Source organism: Quercus lobata, chromosome 10, assembly GCF_001633185.2.
Source record: "Quercus lobata isolate SW786 chromosome 10, ValleyOak3.0 Primary Assembly, whole genome shotgun sequence".
Taxonomy (NCBI): domain Eukaryota; kingdom Viridiplantae; phylum Streptophyta; class Magnoliopsida; order Fagales; family Fagaceae; genus Quercus; species Quercus lobata.
Genome location: NC_044913.1, coordinates 36,679,722 through 36,698,848, shown reverse-complemented (window position 1 = coordinate 36,698,848; position 19,127 = coordinate 36,679,722). Strand labels below are relative to the sequence as shown.

At 32.6% G+C, this 19,127-nt stretch overlaps 1 protein-coding gene across 1 annotated transcript in view; it reads left to right on the top strand.

Annotated features, from left to right (window-relative positions):
* The window catches only part of LOC115964690 (ABC transporter G family member 11-like), a 159,726-nt gene that overhangs the window by 46,943 nt on the left and 93,656 nt on the right, over nucleotides 1-19,127 (top strand). The window lies entirely within an intron of this gene.

Below are 19,127 nucleotides of genomic sequence, written 5' to 3'. Positions count from 1 at the left end.
AAACGGATAGGAATGAAATTTTTTTTGTTCTCTATTTTTCGGCCTGTCCTCACCCGTTTCTTCTTGAAATGAGGCCTGGATGATGTTTTTTAATTTTTAAAATTTTTTTGCATTTATTTTTGAATTTTCTAATTGGGGTCGGGTTGTACGGATAGGAATGAAATTTTTGTTGTTCTCTATTTTTCGGCTTGTCCTGACTAGTTTCTTCATGAAATGAAGCTTGGATGATGTTTTTTAATTTTTAAAAATTTTTTGCGTTTATTTTTGAATTTTCTAACTCGGGTCGGGTTCGATCGGATAGGAATGAAATTTTTTTTGTTCTCTATTTTTCGGCATTTTCTGACCCGTTTCATCTTGAAATGTAGCCTGGATGATGTGTTTTAATTTTTAGAATTTTTTTGCATTTATTTTTGAATTTTCTAACTCGGGTCTGGGTTCGAACGGATAGGAATGAAATTTTTTTTGTTCTCTATTTTTCGGCCTGTCCTGACCCGTTTCTTCTTGAAAATGAAGCCTGGATGATGTTTTTTAATTTTTAAAATTTTTTTGCTTTTATTTTTTAATTTTCTAACTCAGGTCGGGTTCGAACAGATAGGAATGAAATTTATTTTGTTCTCTATTTTTCGGCCTGTCCTGACCCGTTTCATCTTGAAATGAAGCCTAGATGATGTTTTCTAAATTTTAAAATTTTTTTGCATTTATTTTTGAATTTTCTAACTCGGGTCGGGTTCGAACGGATCGGAATGAAATTTTTTTCGTTCTTTATTTTGCGAACTGTCCTGACCCGTTTCGTCTTGAAACGGATAGGAATGAAATTTTTTTTGTTCTCTATTTTTCCTCCTGTCCTGACCCGTTTCATCTTGAAATGAAGCCTGGATGATGTTTTTTAATTTTTAAAATTTTTTTGCTTTTATTTTTGAATTTTCTAACTCGGGTCGGGTTCGAACGGATAGGAATGAAATTTTTTTCGTTCTCTATTTTTCGAACTGTCTTGACCCGTTTCGTCTTGAAACGGATAGGAATGAATTTTTTTTTGTTCTCTATTTTTCCTCCTGTCCTGACCCGTTTTGTCTTGAAATGAAGTCTGGATGAGGTTTTTTAATTTTTAGAATTTTTTTGCATTTATTTTTGAATTTTCTAACTCGGGTCTGGTTCGAACGGATCGGAATGAAATTTTTTTTGTTCTCTATTTTTCGGCCTGTCCTCACCCGTTTCTTCTTGAAATGAAGCCTGGATGATGTTTTTCAATTTTTAAAATTTTTTTGCATTTATTATTGAATTTTCTAACTCGGGTCGGGTTTGTACGGATAGGAATGAAATTTTTTTTGTTCTCTATTTTTCTGCCTGTCCTGACTCGTTTCTTCTTGAAATGAAGCGTGGATGATGTCTTTTAATTTTTAAAATTTTTTTGCGTTTATTTTTGAATTTTCTAACTCGGGTCGGGTTCGAACGGATCGGAATGAAATTTTTATCGTTCTCTATTTTTCGAACTGTCCTGACCCGTTTCGTCTTCAAACGGATAGGAATGAAATTTTTTTTGTTCTCTATTTTTCGGCCTGTCCTCACCCGTTTCTTCTAGAAATGAGTCATGGATGATGTTTTTTAATTTTTATAATTTTTTTGCATTTATTTTTGAATTTTCTAACTGGGGTCGGGTTTGTACGGATAGGAATGAAATTTTTGTTGTTCTCTATTTTTCGGCCTGTCCTGACTAATTTCTTCATGAAATGAAGCCTGGATGATGTTTTTTAATTTGTAAAAAATTTTTGCGTTTATTTTTGAATTTTCTAACTCGGGTCGGGTTCGATCGGATAGGAATGAAATTTTTTTTGTTCTCTATTTTTCGGCATTTTCTGACCCGTTTCGTCTTAAAATTAAGTCTGGATGAGGTTTTTTAATTTTTAGAATTTTTCTGCATTTATTTTTGAATTTTCTAACTCGGGTCTGGTTCGAACGGATAGGAAGAAAATTTTTTTTCTTCTCTATTTTTCGGCCTGTCCTAACCCGTTTCTTCTTGAAATGAAGCCTGGATGATGTTTTTTAATTTTTAAAATTTTATTGCGTTTATTTTTGAATTTTCTAACTCGGGTCGGGTTCGAACGGATAGGAATGAAATTTTTTTCGTTCTCTATTTTTCTGCCTATCCTGACCCGTTTCATCTTGAAATGAAGCCTGAATAATGTTTTTTAATTTTTAAAATTTTTTTGCTTTTATTTTTGAATTTTCTAACTCGGGTCGGGTTCGAACGGATTGGAATGAAATTTTTTTTGTTCTGTATTTTTCGGCCTGTCCTGACCTGTTTCTTCTTGAAATGTAGCCTGGATGATGTGTTTTAATTTTTAGAATTTTTTTGCATTTATTTTTGAATTTTCTAACTCGGGTCTGGTTCGAACGGATAGGAAGAAAATTTTTTTTCTTCTCTATTTTTCGGCCTGTCCTGACCCGTTTCTTCTTGAAATGAAGCCTGGATGATGTTTTTTTATTTTTAAAATTTTTTTGCGTTTATTTTTGAATTTTCTAACTCAGGTCGGGTTCGAACAGATAGGAATGAAATTTTTTTTGTTCTCTATTTTTCGGCCTGTCCTGACCCGTTTCATCTTGAAAATGAAGCCTGGATGATGTTTTTTAATTTTTAAAATTTTTTTGCTTTTATTTTTTAATTTTCTAACTCAGGTCGGGTTCGAACAGATAGGAATGAAATTTATTTTGTTCTCTATTTTTCGGCCTGTCCTGACCCGTTTCATCTTGAAATGAAGCCTAGATGATGTTTTCTAAATTTTAAAATTTTTTTGCATTTATTTTTGAATTTTCTAACTCGGGTCGGGTTCGAACGGATCGGAATGAAATTTTTTTCGTTCTTTATTTTGCGAACTGTCCTGACCCGTTTCGTCTTGAAACGAATAGGAATGAAATTTTTTTTGTTCTCTATTTTTCCTCCTGTCCTGACCCGTTTCATCTTGAAATGAAGCCTGGATGATGTTTTTTAATTTTTAAAATTTTTTTGCTTTTATTTTTGAATTTTCTAACTCGGGTCGGGTTCGAACGGATAGGAATGAAATTTTTTTCGTTCTCTATTTTTCGAACTGTCTTGACCCGTTTCGTCTTGAAACGGATAGGAATGAAATTTTTTTTGTTCTCTATTTTTCCTCCTGTCCTGACCCGTTTTGTCTTGAAATGAAGTCTGGATGAGGTTTTTTAATTTTTAGAATTTTTTTGCATTTATTTTTGAATTTTCTAACTCGGGTCTGGTTCGTACGGATCGGAATGAAATTTTTTTTGTTCTCTATTTTTCGGCCTGTCCTCACCCGTTTCTTCTTGAAATGAAGCCTGGATGATATTTTTCAATTTTTAAAATTTTTTTGCATTTATTATTGAATTTTCTAACTCGGGTCGGGTTTGTACGGATGGGAATGAAATTTTTTTTGTTCTCTATTTTTCTGCCTGTCCTGACTCGTTTCTTCTTGAAATGAAGCGTGGATGATGTCTTTTAATTTTTAAAGTTTTTTTGCGTTTATTTTTGAATTTTCTAACTCGGGTCGGGTTCGAACGGATCGGAATGAAATTTTTATCGTTCTCTATTTTTCGAACTGTCCTGACCCGTTTCGTCTTCAAACGGATAGGAATGAAATTTTTTTTGTTCTCTATTTTTCGGCCTGTCCTCACCCGTTTCTTCTTGAAATGAGTCATGGATGATGTTTTTTAATTTTTAAAATTTTTTTGCATTTATTTTTGAATTTTCTAACTGGGGTCGGGTTTGTACGGATAGGAATGAAATTTTTGTTGTTCTCTATTTTTCGGCCTGTCCTGACTAGTTTCTTCATGAAATGAAGCCTGGATGATATTTTTTAATTTTTAAAAATTTTTTGCGTTTATTTTTGAATTTTCTAACTCGTGTCGGGTTCGATCTGATACGAATGAAATTTTTTTTGTTCTCTATTTTTCGGCATTTTCTGACCCGTTTCGTCTTAAAATTAAGTCTGGATGAGGTTTTTTAATTTTTAGAATTTTTCTGCATTTATTTTTGAATTTTCTAACTCGGGTCTGGTTCGAACGGATAGGAAGAAAATTTTTTTTCTTCTCTATTTTTCGGCCTGTCCTGACCCGTTTCTTCTTGAAATGAAGCCTGGATGATGTTTTTTAATTTTTAAAATTTTTTTGCGTTTATTTTTGAATTTTCTAACTTAGGTCGGGTTCGAACAGATAGGAATGAAATTTTTTTTGTTCTCTATTTTTCGGCCTGTCCTGACCCGTTTCATCTTGAAAATGAAGCCTGGATGATGTTTTTTAATTTTTAAAATTTTTTTGCTTTTATTTTTTAATTTTCTAACTCAGGTCGGGTTCGAACAGATAGGAATGAAATTTATTTTGTTCTCTATTTTTCGGCCTGTCCTGACCCGTTTCATCTTGAAATGAAGCCTAGATGATGTTTTCTAAATTTTAAAATTTTTTTGCATTTATTTTTGAATTTTCTAACTCGGGTCGGGTTCGAACGGATCGGAATGAAATTTTTTTCGTTCTTTATTTTGCGAACTGTCCTGACCCGTTTCGTCTTGAAACGGATAGGAATGAAATTTTTTTTGTTCTCTATTTTTCCTCCTGTCCTGACCCGTTTCATCTTGAAATGAAGCCTGGATGATGTTTTTTAATTTTTAAAATTTTTTTGCTTTTATTTTTGAATTTTCTAACTCGGGTCGGGTTCGAACGGATAGGAATGAAATTTTTTTCGTTCTCTATTTTTCGAACTGTCTTGACCCGTTTCGTCTTGAAACGGATAGGAATGAAATTTTTTTTGTTCTCTATTTTTCCTCCTGTCCTGACCCGTTTTGTCTTGAAATGAAGTCTGGATGAGGTTTTTTAATTTTTAGAATTTTTTTGCATTTATTTTTGAATTTTCTAACTCGGGTCTGGTTCGAACGGATCGGAATGAAATTTTTTTTGTTCTCTATTTTTCGGCCTGTCCTCACCCGTTTCTTCTTGAAATGAAGCCTGGATGATGTTTTTCAATTTTTAAAATTTTTTTGCATTTATTATTGAATTTTCTAACTCGGGTCGGGTTTGTACGGATAGGAATGAAATTTTTTTTGTTCTCTATTTTTCTGCCTGTCCTGACTCGTTTCTTCTTGAAATGAAGCGTGGATGATGTCTTTTAATTTTTAAAATTTTTTTGCGTTTATTTTTGAATTTTCTAACTCGGGTCGGGTTCGAACGGATCGGAATGAAATTTTTATCGTTCTCTATTTTTCGAACTGTCCTGACCCGTTTCGTCTTCAAACGGATAGGAATGAAATTTTTTTTGTTCTCTATTTTTCGGCCTGTCCTCACCCGTTTCTTCTTGAAATGAGTCATGGATGATGTTTTTTAATTTTTAAATTTTTTTGCATTTATTTTTGAATTTTCTAACTGGGGTCGGGTTTGTACGGATAGGAATGAAATTTTTGTTGTTCTCTATTTTTCGGCCTGTCCTGACTAGTTTCTTCATGAAATGAAGCCTGGATGATGTTTTTTAATTTGTAAAAATTTTTTGCGTTTATTTTTGAATTTTCTAACTCGGGTCGGGTTCGATCGGATAGGAATGAAATTTTTTTTGTTCTCTATTTTTCGGCATTTTCTGACCCGTTTCGTCTTAAAATTAAGTCTGGATGAGGTTTTTTAATTTTTAGAATTTTTTTGCATTTATTTTTGAATTTTCTAACTCGGGTCTGGTTCGAACGGATAGGAAGAAAATTTTTTTTCTTCTCTATTTTTCGGCCTGTCCTGACCCGTTTCTTCTTGAAATGAAGCCTGGATGATGTTTTTTAATTTTTAAAATTTTTTTGCGTTTATTTTTGAATTTTCTAACTCAGGTCGGGTTCGAACAGATAGGAATGAAATTTTTTTTGTTCTCTATTTTTCGGCCTGTCCTGACCCGTTTCATCTTGAAAATGAAGCCTGGATGATGTTTTTTAATTTTTAAAATTTTTTTGCTTTTATTTTTTAATTTTCTAACTCAGGTCGGGTTCGAACAGATAGGAATGAAATTTATTTTGTTCTCTATTTTTCGGCCTGTCCTGACCCGTTTCATCTTGAAATGAAGCCTAGATGATGTTTTCTAAATTTTAAAATTTTTTTGCATTTATTTTTGAATTTTCTAACTCGGGTCGGGTTCGAACGGATCGGAATGAAATTTTTTTCGTTCTTTATTTTGCGAACTGTCCTGACCCGTTTCGTCTTGAAACGGATAGGAATGAAATTTTTTTTGTTCTCTATTTTTCCTCCTGTCCTGACCCGTTTCATCTTGAAATGAAGCCTGGATGATGTTTTTTAATTTTTAAAATTTTTTTGCTTTTATTTTTGAATTTTCTAACTCGGGTCGGGTTCGAACGGATAGGAATGAAATTTTTTTCGTTCTCTATTTTTCGAACTGTCTTGACCCGTTTCGTCTTGAAACGGATAGGAATGAAATTTTTTTTGTTCTCTATTTTTCCTCCTGTCCTGACCCGTTTTGTCTTGAAATGAAGTCTGGATGAGGTTTTTTAATTTTTAGAATTTTTTTGCATTTATTTTTGAATTTTCTAACTCGGGTCTGGTTCGAACGGATCGGAATGAAATTTTTTTTGTTCTCTATTTTTCGGCCTGTCCTCACCCGTTTCTTCTTGAAATGAAGCCTGGATGATGTTTTTCAATTTTTAAAATTTTTTTGCATTTATTATTGAATTTTCTAACTCGGGTCGGGTTTGTACGGATAGGAATGAAATTTTTTTTGTTCTCTATTTTTCTGCCTGTCCTGACTCGTTTCATCTTGAAATGAAGCGTGGATGATGTCTTTTAATTTTTAAAATTTTTTTGCGTTTATTTTTGAATTTTCTAACTCGGGTCGGGTTCGAACGGATCGGAATGAAATTTTTATCGTTCTCTATTTTTCGAACTGTCCTGACCCGTTTCGTCTTCAAACGGATAGGAATGAAATTTTTTTTGTTCTCTATTTTTCGGCCTGTCCTCACCCGTTTCTTCTTGAAATGAGTCATGGATGATGTTTTTTAATTTTTAAAATTTTTTTGCATTTATTTTTGAATTTTCTAACTGGGGTCGGGTTTGTACGGATAGGAATGAAATTTTTGTTGTTCTCTATTTTTCGGCCTGTCCTGACTAGTTTCTTCATGAAATGAAGCCTGGATGATGTTTTTTAATTTGTAAAAATTTTTTGCGTTTATTTTTGAATTTTCTAACTCGGGTCGGGTTCGATCGGATAGGAATGAAATTTTTTTTGTTCTCTATTTTTCGGCATTTTCTGACCCGTTTCGTCTTAAAATTAAGTCTGGATGAGGTTTTTTAATTTTTAGAATTTTTCTGCATTTATTTTTGAATTTTCTAACTCGGGTCTGGTTCGAACGGATAGGAAGAAAATTTTTTTTCTTCTCTATTTTTCGGCCTGTCCTAACCCGTTTCTTCTTGAAATGAAGCCTGGATGATGTTTTTTAATTTTTAAAATTTTATTGCGTTTATTTTTGAATTTTCTAACTCGGGTCGGGTTCGAACGGATAGGAATGAAATTTTTTTCGTTCTCTATTTTTCTGCCTGTCCTGACCCGTTTCATCTTGAAATGAAGCCTGAATAATGTTTTTTAATTTTTAAAATTTTTTTGCTTTTATTTTTGAATTTTCTAACTCGGGTTGGGTTCGAACGATTGGAATGAAATTTTTTTTGTTCTGTATTTTTCGGCCTGTCCTGACTGTTTCTTCTTGAAATGTAGCTGGATGATGTGTTAATTTTTAGAATTTTTTTGCATTTATTTTTGAATTTTCTAACTCGGGTCTGGTTCGAACGGATAGGAAGAAAATTTTTTTCTTCTCTATTTTTCGGCCTGTCCTGACCCGTTTCTTCTTGAAATGAAGCCTGGATGATGTTTTTTAATTTTTAAAATTTTTTTGCGTTTATTTTTGAATTTTCTAACTCAGGTCCGGTTCGAACAGATAGGAATGAAATTTTTTTTGTTCTCTATTTTTCGGCCTGTCCTGACCCGTTTCATCTTGAAAATGAAGCCTGGATGATGTTTTTTAATTTTTAAAATTTTTTTGCTTTTATTTTTTAATTTTCTAACTCAGGTCGGGTTCGAACAGATAGGAATGAAATTTATTTTGTTCTCTATTTTTCGGCCTGTCCTGACCCGTTTCATCTTGAAATGAAGCCTAGATGATGTTTTCTAAATTTTAAAATTTTTTTGCATTTATTTTTGAATTTTCTAACTCGGGTCGGGTTCGAACGGATCGGAATGAAATTTTTTTCGTTCTTTATTTTGCGAACTGTCCTGACCCGTTTCGTCTTGAAACGGATAGGAATGAAATTTTTTTTGTTCTCTATTTTTCCTCCTGTCCTGACCCGTTTCATCTTGAAATGAAGCCTGGATGATGTTTTTTAATTTTTAAAATTTTTTTGCTTTTATTTTTGAATTTTCTAACTCGGGTCGGGTTCGAACGGATAGGAATGAAATTTTTTTCGTTCTCTATTTTTCGAACTGTCTTGACCCGTTTCGTCTTGAAACGGATAGGAATGAAATTTTTTTTGTTCTCTATTTTTCCTCCTGTCCTGACCCGTTTTGTCTTGAAATGAAGTCTGGATGAGGTTTTTTAATTTTTAGAATTTTTTTGCATTTATTTTTGAATTTTCTAACTCGGGTCTGGTTCGAACGGATCGGAATGAAATTTTTTTTGTTCTCTATTTTTCGGCCTGTCCTCACCCGTTTCTTCTTGAAATGAAGCCTGGATGATGTTTTTCAATTTTTAAAATTTTTTTGCATTTATTATTGAATTTTCTAACTCGGGTCGGGTTTGTACGGATAGGAATGAAATTTTTTTTGTTCTCTATTTTTCTGCCTGTCCTGACTCGTTTCTTCTTGAAATGAAGCGTGGATGATGTCTTTTAATTTTTAAAATTTTTTTGCGTTTATTTTTGAATTTTCTAACTCGGGTCGGGTTCGAACGGATCGGAATGAAATTTTTATCGTTCTCTATTTTTCGAACTGTCCTGACCCGTTTCGTCTTCAAACGGATAGGAATGAAATTTTTTTTGTTCTCTATTTTTCGGCCTGTCCTCACCCGTTTCTTCTTGAAATGAGTCATGGATGATGTTTTTTAATTTTTAAAATTTTTTTGCATTTATTTTTGAATTTTCTAACTGGGGTCGGGTTTGTACGGATAGGAATGAAATTTTTGTTGTTCTCTATTTTTCGGCCTGTCCTGACTAGTTTCTTCATGAAATGAAGCCTGGATGATGTTTTTTAATTTGTAAAAATTTTTTGCGTTTATTTTTGAATTTTCTAACTCGGGTCGGGTTCGATCGGATAGGAATGAAATTTTTTTTGTTCTCTATTTTTCGGCATTTTCTGTCCCGTTTCGTCTCAAAATTAAGTCCGGATGAGGTTTTTTAATTTTTAGAATTTTTCTGCATTTATTTTTGAATTTTCTAACTCGGGTCTGGATCGAACGGATAGGAAGAAAATTTTTTTTCTTCTCTATTTTTCGGCCTGTCCTGACCCGTTTCTTCTTGAAATGAAGCCTGGATGATGTTTTTTAACTTTTTAAAATTTTTTTGCGTTTATTTTTGAATTTTCTAACTCGGGTCGGGTTCGATCGGATAGGAATGAAATTTTTTTTGTTCTCTATTTTTCGGCATGTCCTAACCCGTTTCGTCTTGAAATGAAGTCTGGATGAGGTTTTTTAATTTTTAAAATTTTTTTGCATTTATTTTTGAATTTTCTAACTCGGGTCGGGTTTGATCGGATAGGAATGAAATTTTTTTTGTTCTCTATTTTTCGGCCTTTCTTGACCTGTTTCATCTTGAAATCGAGCCTGGATTATGTTTTTTAATTTTTAAAATTTTTTTGCTTTTATTTTTGAATTTCCTAACTCGGGTCGGGTTCGAACGGATAGGAATGAAATTTTTTTTGTTCTCTATTTTTCGGTATGTCCTGACCCGTTTCGTCTTGAAATGAAGTCTGGATGAGGTTTTTTAATTTTTAGAATTTTTTTGCATTTATTTTTGATTTTTCTAACTCGGGTCGCGTTCAAACGGATAGGAATGAAATTTTTTTTGTTCTCTATTTTTCGGTATGTCCTGACCCGTTTCGTCTTGAAATCGAGCCTGGATTATGTTTTTTAATTTTTAAAATTTTTTTGCTTTTATTTTTGAATTTTCTAACTCGGGTCGGGTTCGAACGGATAGGAATGAAATTTTTTTTGTTCTCTATTTTTCGGTATGTCCTGACCCGTTTCGTCTTGAAATGAAGTCTGGATGAGGTTTTTTAATTTTTAGAATTTTTTTGCACTTATTTTTGATTTTTCTAACTTGGGTCTGGTTCGAACGGATAGGAAGAAAAGTTTTTTTCTTCTCTATTTTTCGGCCTGTCCTAACCCGTTTCTTCTTGAAATGAAGCCTGGATGATGTTTTTTAATTTTTAAAATTTTTTTGCGTTTATTTTTGAATTTTTTAACTCGGGTCGGGTTCGAACGGATAGGAATGAAATTTTTTTTGTTCTCTACTTTTCGGCCTGTCCTGACCCGTTTCGTCTTGAAATGAAGCCTGGATGATGTTTTTTAATTTTTAAAATTTTTTTGCTTTTAATTTTGAATTTTCTAACTCGGGTCGGGTTCGGACGGATCGGAATGAAATTTTTTTTGTTCTGTATTTTTCGGTCAGTCCTGACCCGTTTCTCCTTGAAATGAAGCCTGGATGATGTTTTTTAATTTTTAAAATTTTTTTGCGTTTATTTTTGAATTTTCTAACTCGGGTCGGGTTCGATCGAATAGGAATGAAATTTTTTTTGTTCTCTATTTTTCGGCCTGTCATGACCTGTTTTATCTTGAAATGAAGCCTGGATGATGTTTTTAATTTTTAAAATTTTTTTGCTTTTATTTTTGAATTTTCTAACTCGGGTCGGGTTCGAACGGATCGGAATGAAATTTTTTTGTTCTGTATTTTTTGGGTCAGTCCTGACCCGTTTCTTCTTGAAATGAAGCCTGGATGATGTTTTTTAATTTTTAAAATTTTTTTGCGTTTATTTTTGAATTTTCTAACTCGGGTCGGGTTCGATCGGATAGGAATGAAATTTTTTTTGTTCTCTATTTTTCGGCCTGTCATGACCTGTTTTATCTTGAAATGAAGCCTGGATGATGTTTTTTAATTTTTAAAATTTATTTGCTTTTATTTTTGTATTTTCTAACTCGGGTCGCGTTCGAACGGATAGGAATGAAATTTTTTTTGTTCTTTATTTTTCGGCATGTCCTAACGCGTTCCGTCTTGAAATGAAGTCTGGATGAGGTTTTTGAATTTTTAAAATTTTTTTGCATTTATTTTTGAATTTTCTAACTCGGGTCGGGTTTGATCGGATAGGAATGAAATTTTTTTTGTTCTCTATTTTTTGGCCTGTCTTGACCTGTTTCATCTTGAAATCGAGCCTGGATTATGTTTTTTAATTTTTAAATTTTTTTTGCTTTTATTTTTGAATTTTCTAACTCGGGTCGGGTTCGAACGGATAGGAATGAAATTTCTTTTGTTCTCTATTTTTCGGCATGTCCTGACCCGTTTCGTCTTGAAATGAAGTCTGGATGAGGTTTTTTAATTTTTAGAATTTTTTTGCATTTATTTTTGAATTTTCTAACTTGGGTCTGGTTCGAACGGATAGGAAGAAAAGTTTTTTTCTTCTCTATTTTTCGGCCTGTCCTAACCCGTTTCTTCTTGAAATGAAGCTTGGATGATGTTTTTTAATTTTTAAAATTTTTTTGCTTTTAATTTTGAATTTTCTAACTCGGGTCGGGTTCGGACGAATCGGAATGAAATTTTTTTTGTTCTGTATTTTTCGGTCAGTCCTGACCTGTTTCTTCTTGAAATTTATACTGGATGATGTGTTTTAATTTTTAGAATTTTTTTGCATTTATTTTTGAATTTTCTAACTCGGGTCTGGTTCGAACGGATCAGAATGAAATTTTTTTTGTTCTCTATTTTTCGGCTTGTCCTCACCCGTTTCTTCTTGAAATGAAGCCTGGATGATGTTTTTTAATTTTTAAAATTTTTTTGCATTTATTTTTGAATTTTCTAACTCGGGTCGGGTTTGTACGGATAGGAATGAAATTTTTTTTGTTCTTTATTTTTCGGGCTGTCCTGACTCGTTTCTTCTTGTAATGAAGCGTGGATGATGTTTTTTAATTTTTAAAATTTTTTTGCGTTTATTTTTGAATTTTCTAACTCGGGTCGGGTTCGAACGGATCGGAATGAAATTTTTTTCGTTCTCTATTTTTCGAACTGTCCTGACCCGTTTCGTCTTGAAACGGATAGGAATGAAATTTTTTTTGTTCTCTATTTTTCGGCCTGTCCTCACCCGTTTCTTCTTGAAATGAGGCCTGGATGATGTTTTTTAATTTTTAAAATTTTTTTGCATTTATTTTTGAATTTTCTAACTGGGGTCGGGTTTGTGCGGATAGGAATGAAATTTTTGTTGTTCTCTATTTTTCGGCCTGTCCTGACTAGTTTCTTCATGAAATGAAGCCTGGATGATGTTTTTTAATTTTTAAAAATTTTTTGCGTTTATTTTTAAATTTTCTAACTCGAGTCGGGTTCGATCGGATAGGATTGAAATTTTTTTTGTTCTCTATTTTTCAGCTTGTCCTGACCTGTTTCATCTTGAAATGAAGCCTGGATGATGTTTTTTAATTTTTAAAATTTTTTTGCTTTTATTTTTGAATTTTCTAACTCGGGTCGGGTTCGAACGGATCGGAATGAAATTTTTTTTGTTATCTATTTTTCGGCCTGTCCAGAACCGTTTCATCTTGAAATGAAGCCTGGATGATGTATTTTAATTTTTAAAATTTTTTTGCTTTTATTTTTGAATTTTCTAACTCGGGTCGCGTTCGAACGGATAGGAATGAAATTTTTTTTGTTCTCTATTTTTCGGCATGTCCTAACCCGTTTCGTCTTGAAATGAAGTCTGGATGAGGTTTTTTAATTTTTAAAATTTTTTTGCATTTATTTTTGAATTTTCTAACTCGGGTCGGGTTTGATCGGATAGGAATGAAATTTTTTTTGTTCTCTATTTTTTGGCCTGTCTTGACCTGTTTCATCTTAAAATCGAGCCTGGATTATGTTTTTTAATTTTTAAAATTTTTTTGCTTTTATTTTTGAATTTTCTAACTCGGTTCAGGTTCGAACGGATAGGAATGAAATTTTTTTTTTCTCTATTTTTCGGCATGTCCTGACCCGTTTCGTCTTGAAATGAAGTCTGGATGAGGTTTTTTAATTTTTAAAATTTTTTTGCTTTTATTTTTGAATTTTCTAACTTGGGTCTGGTTCGAACGGATAGGAAGAAAAGTTTTTTTCTTCCCTATTTTTCGGCCTGTCCTAACCCGTTTCTTCTTGAAATGAAGCCTGGATGATGTTTTTTAATTTTTAAATTTTTTTTGCGTTTATTTTTGAATTTTCTAACTCGGGTCGGGTTCGAATGGATAGGAATGAAATTTTTTTTGTTCTGTATTTTTCGGCCTGTCCTAACCCGTTTCGTCTTGAAATGAAGCCTGGATGATGTTTTTTAATTTTTAAAATTTTTTTGCTTTTAATTTTGAATTTTCTAACTCGGGTCGGGTTCGGACGGATCGAAATGAAATTTTTTTTGTTCTGTATTTTTCGGTCAGTCCTGACCCGTTTCTTCTTGAAATGAAGCCTGGATGATGTTTTTTAATTTTTAAAATTTTTTTGCGTTTATTTTTGAATTTTCTAACTCGGGTCGGGTTCGATCGGATAGGAATGAAATTTTTTTTGTTCTCTATTTTTCGGCCTGTCATGACCTGTTTAATCTTGAAATGAAGCCTGGATGATGTTTTTTAATTTTTAAAATTTTTTTGATTTTATTTTTGAATTTTCTAACTCGGGTCGGGTTCGAACGGATCGGAATGAAATTTTTTTTGTTACCTATTTTTCGGCCTATCCTGAACAGTTTCATCTTGAAATGAAGCCTGGATGATGTATTTTAATTTTTAAAATTTATTTGCTTTTATTTTTGTATTTTCTAACTCGGGTCGCGTTTTAACGGATAGGAATGAAATTTTTTTTGTTCTCTATTTTTCGGCATGTCCTAACCCGTTCCGTCTAGAAATGAAGTCTGGATGAGGTTTTTTAATTTTAAAAATTTTTTTGCATTTATTTTTGAATTTTCTAACTCGGGTCGGGTTTGATCGGATAGGAATGAAATTTTTTTTGTTCTCTATTTTTTGGCCTGTCTTGACCTGTTTCATCTTGAAATCGAGCCTGGATTATGTTTTTTAATTTTTAAATTTTTTTTGCTTTTATTTTTGAATTTTCTAACTCGGGTCGGGTTCGAACGGATAGGAATGAAATTTCTTTTGTTCTCTATTTTTCGGCATGTCCTGACCCGTTTCGTCTTGAAATGAAGTCTGGATGAGGTTTTTTAATTTTTAGAATTTTTTTGCATTTATTTTTGAATTTTCTAACTTGGGTCTGGTTCGAACGGATAGGAAGAAAAGTTTTTTTCTTCTCTATTTTTCGGCCTGTCCTAACCCGTTTCTTCTTGAAATGAAGCCTGGATGATGTTTTTTAATTTTTAAAATTTTTTTGCTTTTAATTTTGAATTTTCTAACTCGGGTCGGGTTCGGACGGATCGGAATGAAATTTTTTTTGTTCTGTATTTTTCGGTCAGTCCTGACCTGTTTCTTCTTGAAATTTATACTGGATGATGTGTTTTAATTTTTAGAATTTTTTTGCATTTATTTTTGAATTTTCTAACTCGGGTCTGGTTCGAACGGATCAGAATGAAATTTTTTTTGTTCTCTATTTTTCGGCTTTTCCTCACCCGTTTCTTCTTGAAATGAAGCCTGGATGATGTTTTTTAATTTTTAAAATTTTTTTGCATTTATTTTTGTATTTTCTAACTCGGGCCGGGTTTGTACGGATAGGAATGAAATTTTTTTTGTTCTCTATTTTTCGGGCTGTCCTGACTCGTTTCTTCTTGTAATGAAGCGTGGATGATGTTTTTTAATTTTTAAAATTTTTTTGCGTTTATTTTTGAATTTTCTAACTCGGGTCGGGTTCGAACGGATCGGAATGAAATTTTTTTCGTTCTCTATTTTTCGAACTGTCCTGACCCGTTTCGTCTTGAAACGGATAGGAATGAAATTTTTTTTGTTCTCTATTTTTCGGCCTGTCCTCACCCGTTTCTTCTTGAAATGAGGCCTGGATGATGTTTTTTAATTTTTAAAATTTTTTTGCATTTATTTTTGAATTTTCTAACTGGGGTCGGGTTTGTGCGGATAGGAATGAAATTTTTGTTGTTCTCTATTTTTCGGCCTGTCCTGACTAGTTTCTTCATGAAATGAAGCCTGGATGATGTTTTTTAATTTTTAAAAAATTTTTGCGTTTATTTTTAAATTTTCTAACTCGAGTCGGGTTTGATCGGATAGGATTGAAATTTTTTTTGTTCTCTATTTTTCGGCTTGTCCTGACCTGTTTCATCTTGAAATGAAGCCTGGATGATGTTTTTTAATTTTTAAAATTTTTTTGCTTTTATTTTTGAATTTTCTAACTCGGGTCGGGTTCGATCGGATTGGAATGAAATTTTTTTTGTTCCCTTTTTTTCAGCCTGTCATGGCCGGTTTTATCTTGAAATGAAGCCTGGATGATGTTTTTTAATTTTTAAAATTTTTTTGCTTTTATTTTTTAATTTTCTAACTCGGGTCGGGTTCGAACGGATAGGAATGAAATTTTTTTCGTTCTCTATTTTTCGGCTGTCCTGACCCGTTTCATCCTGAAATGAAGCCTGGATGATGTTTTTTAATTTTTAAAATTTTTTTGCTTTTATTTTTGAATTTTCTAACTCGGGTCGGGTTCGGACGGATCGGAATGAAATTTTTTTTGTTCTGTATTTTTCGACCTGTCCTGACCTGTTTCTTCTTGAAATGTAGCCTGGATGATGTGTTTTAATTTTTAGAATTTTTTTGCATTTATTTTTGAATTTTCTAACTCGGGTCGGGTTTGTACGGATAGGAACGAAATTTTTTTTTCTCTATTTTTCGGCCTGTCCTGACCCGTTTCTTCTTGAAATGAAGCGTGGATCATGTTTTTTAATTTTTAAAATTTTTTTCGAACGAATCGGAATGAAATTTTTTTCGTTCTCTATTTTTCGAACTGTCCTGACCCGTTTCACCTTGAAATGAAGCCTGGACTAGGTTTTTTAATTTTTAAAATTTTTTTGCATTTATTTATGAATTTTCTAACTCGGGTCGGGTTCAAACGGATAGGAATGAAATTTTTTTTCTTCTCTATTTTTTGGCCTGTCCTCACCCGTTTCTTCTTGAAATGAAGCCTGGATGATGTTTTTTAATTTTTAAAATTTTTTTACATTTATTATTGAATTTTCTAACTCGGGTCGGCTTTGTACGGATAGGAATGAAATTTTTTTTGTTCTCTATTTTTCGGCCTGTCCTGACTCGTTTCTTCTTGAAATGAAGCCTGGATGATGTTTTTTAATTTTCAGAATTTTTTTGCATTTATTTTTGAATTTTCTAACTTGGGTCTGGTTCGAACGGATAGGAAGAAAAGTTTTTTTCTTCTCTATTTTTCGGCCTGTCCTAACCCGTTTCTTCTTGAAATGAAGCCTGGATGATGTTTTTTAATTTTTAAAATTTTTTTGCTTTTATTTTTGAATTTTCTAACTTGGGTCTGGTTCGAACGGATAGGAAGAAAAGTTTTTTTCTTCTCTATTTTTGGGCCTGTCCTAACCCGTTTCTTCTTGAAATGAAGCCTGGATGATGTTTTTTAATTTTTAAAATTTTTTTGCTTTTAATTTTGAATTTTCTAACTCGGGTCGGGTTCGGACGGATCGGAATGAAATTTTTTTTGTTCTGTATTTTTCGGTCAGTCCTGACCTGTTTCTTCTTGAAATTTATCCTGGATGATGTGTTTTAATTTTTAGAATTTTTTTGCATTTATTTTTGAATTTTCTAACTCGGGTCTGGTTCGAACGGATCGGAATGAAATTTTTTTTGTTCTCTATTTTTCGGCCTGTCCTCACCCGTTTCTTCTTGAAATGAAGCCTGGATGATGTTTATTAATTTTTAAAATTTTTTTACATTTATTTTTGAATTTTCTAACTCGGGTCGGGTTTGTACGGATAGGAATGAAATTTTTTTTGTTCTCTATTTTTCGGGCTGTCCTGACTCGTTTCATCTTGTAATGAAGCGTGGATGATGTTTTTTAATTTTTAAAATTTTTTTGCGTTTATTTTTTAATTTTCTAACTCGGGTCGGGTTCGAACGGATCGGAATGAAATTTTTTTCGTTCTCTATTTTTCGAACTGTCCTGACCCGTTTCGTCTTGAAACGGATAGGAATAAAATTTTTTTTGTTCTCTATTTTTCGGCCTGTCCTGACTAGTTTCTTCATGAAATGAAGCCTGGATGATGTTTTTTAATTTTTAAAAATTTTTTGCGTTTATTTTTAAATTTTCTAACTCGGGTCGGGTTCGATCGGATAGGAATGAAATTTTTTTTGTTCTGTATTTTTCGGTCTGTCCTGACCTGTTTCTTCTTGAAATTTATCCTGGATGATGTGTTTTAATTTTTAGAATTTTTTTGCATTTATTTTTGAATTTTCTAACTCGGGTCTGGTTCGAACGGATCGGAATGAAATTTTTTTTGTTCTCTATTTTTCGGCCTGTCCTCACCCGTTTCTTCTCGAAATGAAGCCTGGATGATGTTTTTTAATTTTTAAAATTTTTTTGCATTTATTTTTGAATTTTCTAACTCGGGCCGGGTTTGTACGGATAGGAATGAAATTTTTTTTGTTCTCTATTTTTCGGGCTGTCCTGACTCGTTTCTTCTTGTAATGAAGCGTGGATGATGTTTTTTAATTTTTAAAATTTTTTTGCGTTTATTTTTGAATTTTCTAACTCGGGTTGGGTTCGAACTGATCGGAATGAAATTTTTTTCGTTCTCTATTTTTCGAACTGTCCTGACCCGTTTCGTCTTGAAACGGATAGGAATGAAATTTTTTTTGTTCTCTATTTTTCGGCCTGTCCTCACCCGTTTCTTCTTGAAATGAGGCCTGGATGATGTTTTTTAATTTTTAAAATTTTTTTGCATTTAGTTTTGAATTTTCTAACTGGGGTCGGGTTTGTACGGATAGGAATGAAATTTTTGTTGTTCTCTATTTTTCGGCCTGTCTTGACTAGTTTCTTCATGAAATGAAGCCTGGATGATGTTTTTTAATTTTTAAAATTTTTTTACATTTATTTTTGAATTTTCTAACTCGGGTCGGGTTCGAACGGATAGGAATAAAATTTTTTTTGTTCACTATTTTTCGGCCTGTCCTGACCCGTTTCATCTTGTATTGAAGCCTGGCTGATATTTTTTAATTTTTAAAATTTTTTTGCATTTATTTTTTAATTTTCTAACTCGGGTCGGGTTCGAACGGATAGGAAAGAAATTTTTTTTGTTCTCTATTTTTCGGCCTGTCTTCACCTGTTTCATCTTGAAATTAAGCCTGGATGATGTTTTTTAATTTTTAGAATTTTTTTACATTTATTTTTGAATTTTCTAACTCGGGTTGGGTTCGAACGGATAGTGTTGAAATTTTTTTTGTTATCTATTTTTCGGCCTGTCCTGACTCGTTTCATATTGAAATGCAGCTAGGATGACATTTTTTAATTTTTAAAATTTTTTTGCATTTCTTTTTGAATTTTGTAACTCGGGTCGGGTTCGAACGGATAGGAAAGGAATTCTTTTTATTCTCTATTTTTCAGCCTGTCTTCACCTGTTTCGTCTTCAAATGAAACCTGGGTGATATTTTTTAATTTTTAGAAGTCTTTTGCATTTATTTTTGAATTTTCTAACTCGAGTCGGGTTCGAACGGATCGGAAAGAAATTCTTTTTATTCTCTATTTTTCGGCCTGTCTTCACCCGTTTCGTCTTGAAATGAAACCTGGATGATGTTTTTTGAGTTTTAGAATTTTTTTTGCATTTATTTTTGAATTTTCTAACTCGGGTCAGGTTCGAACGGATAGGAAGGAAATTTTTATTGGTCTCCATTTTTCGGCCTGTCCTGACCCGTTTCGTCATGAAATGAAGCCTGTATGATTTTTTTTAATTTTTAAAA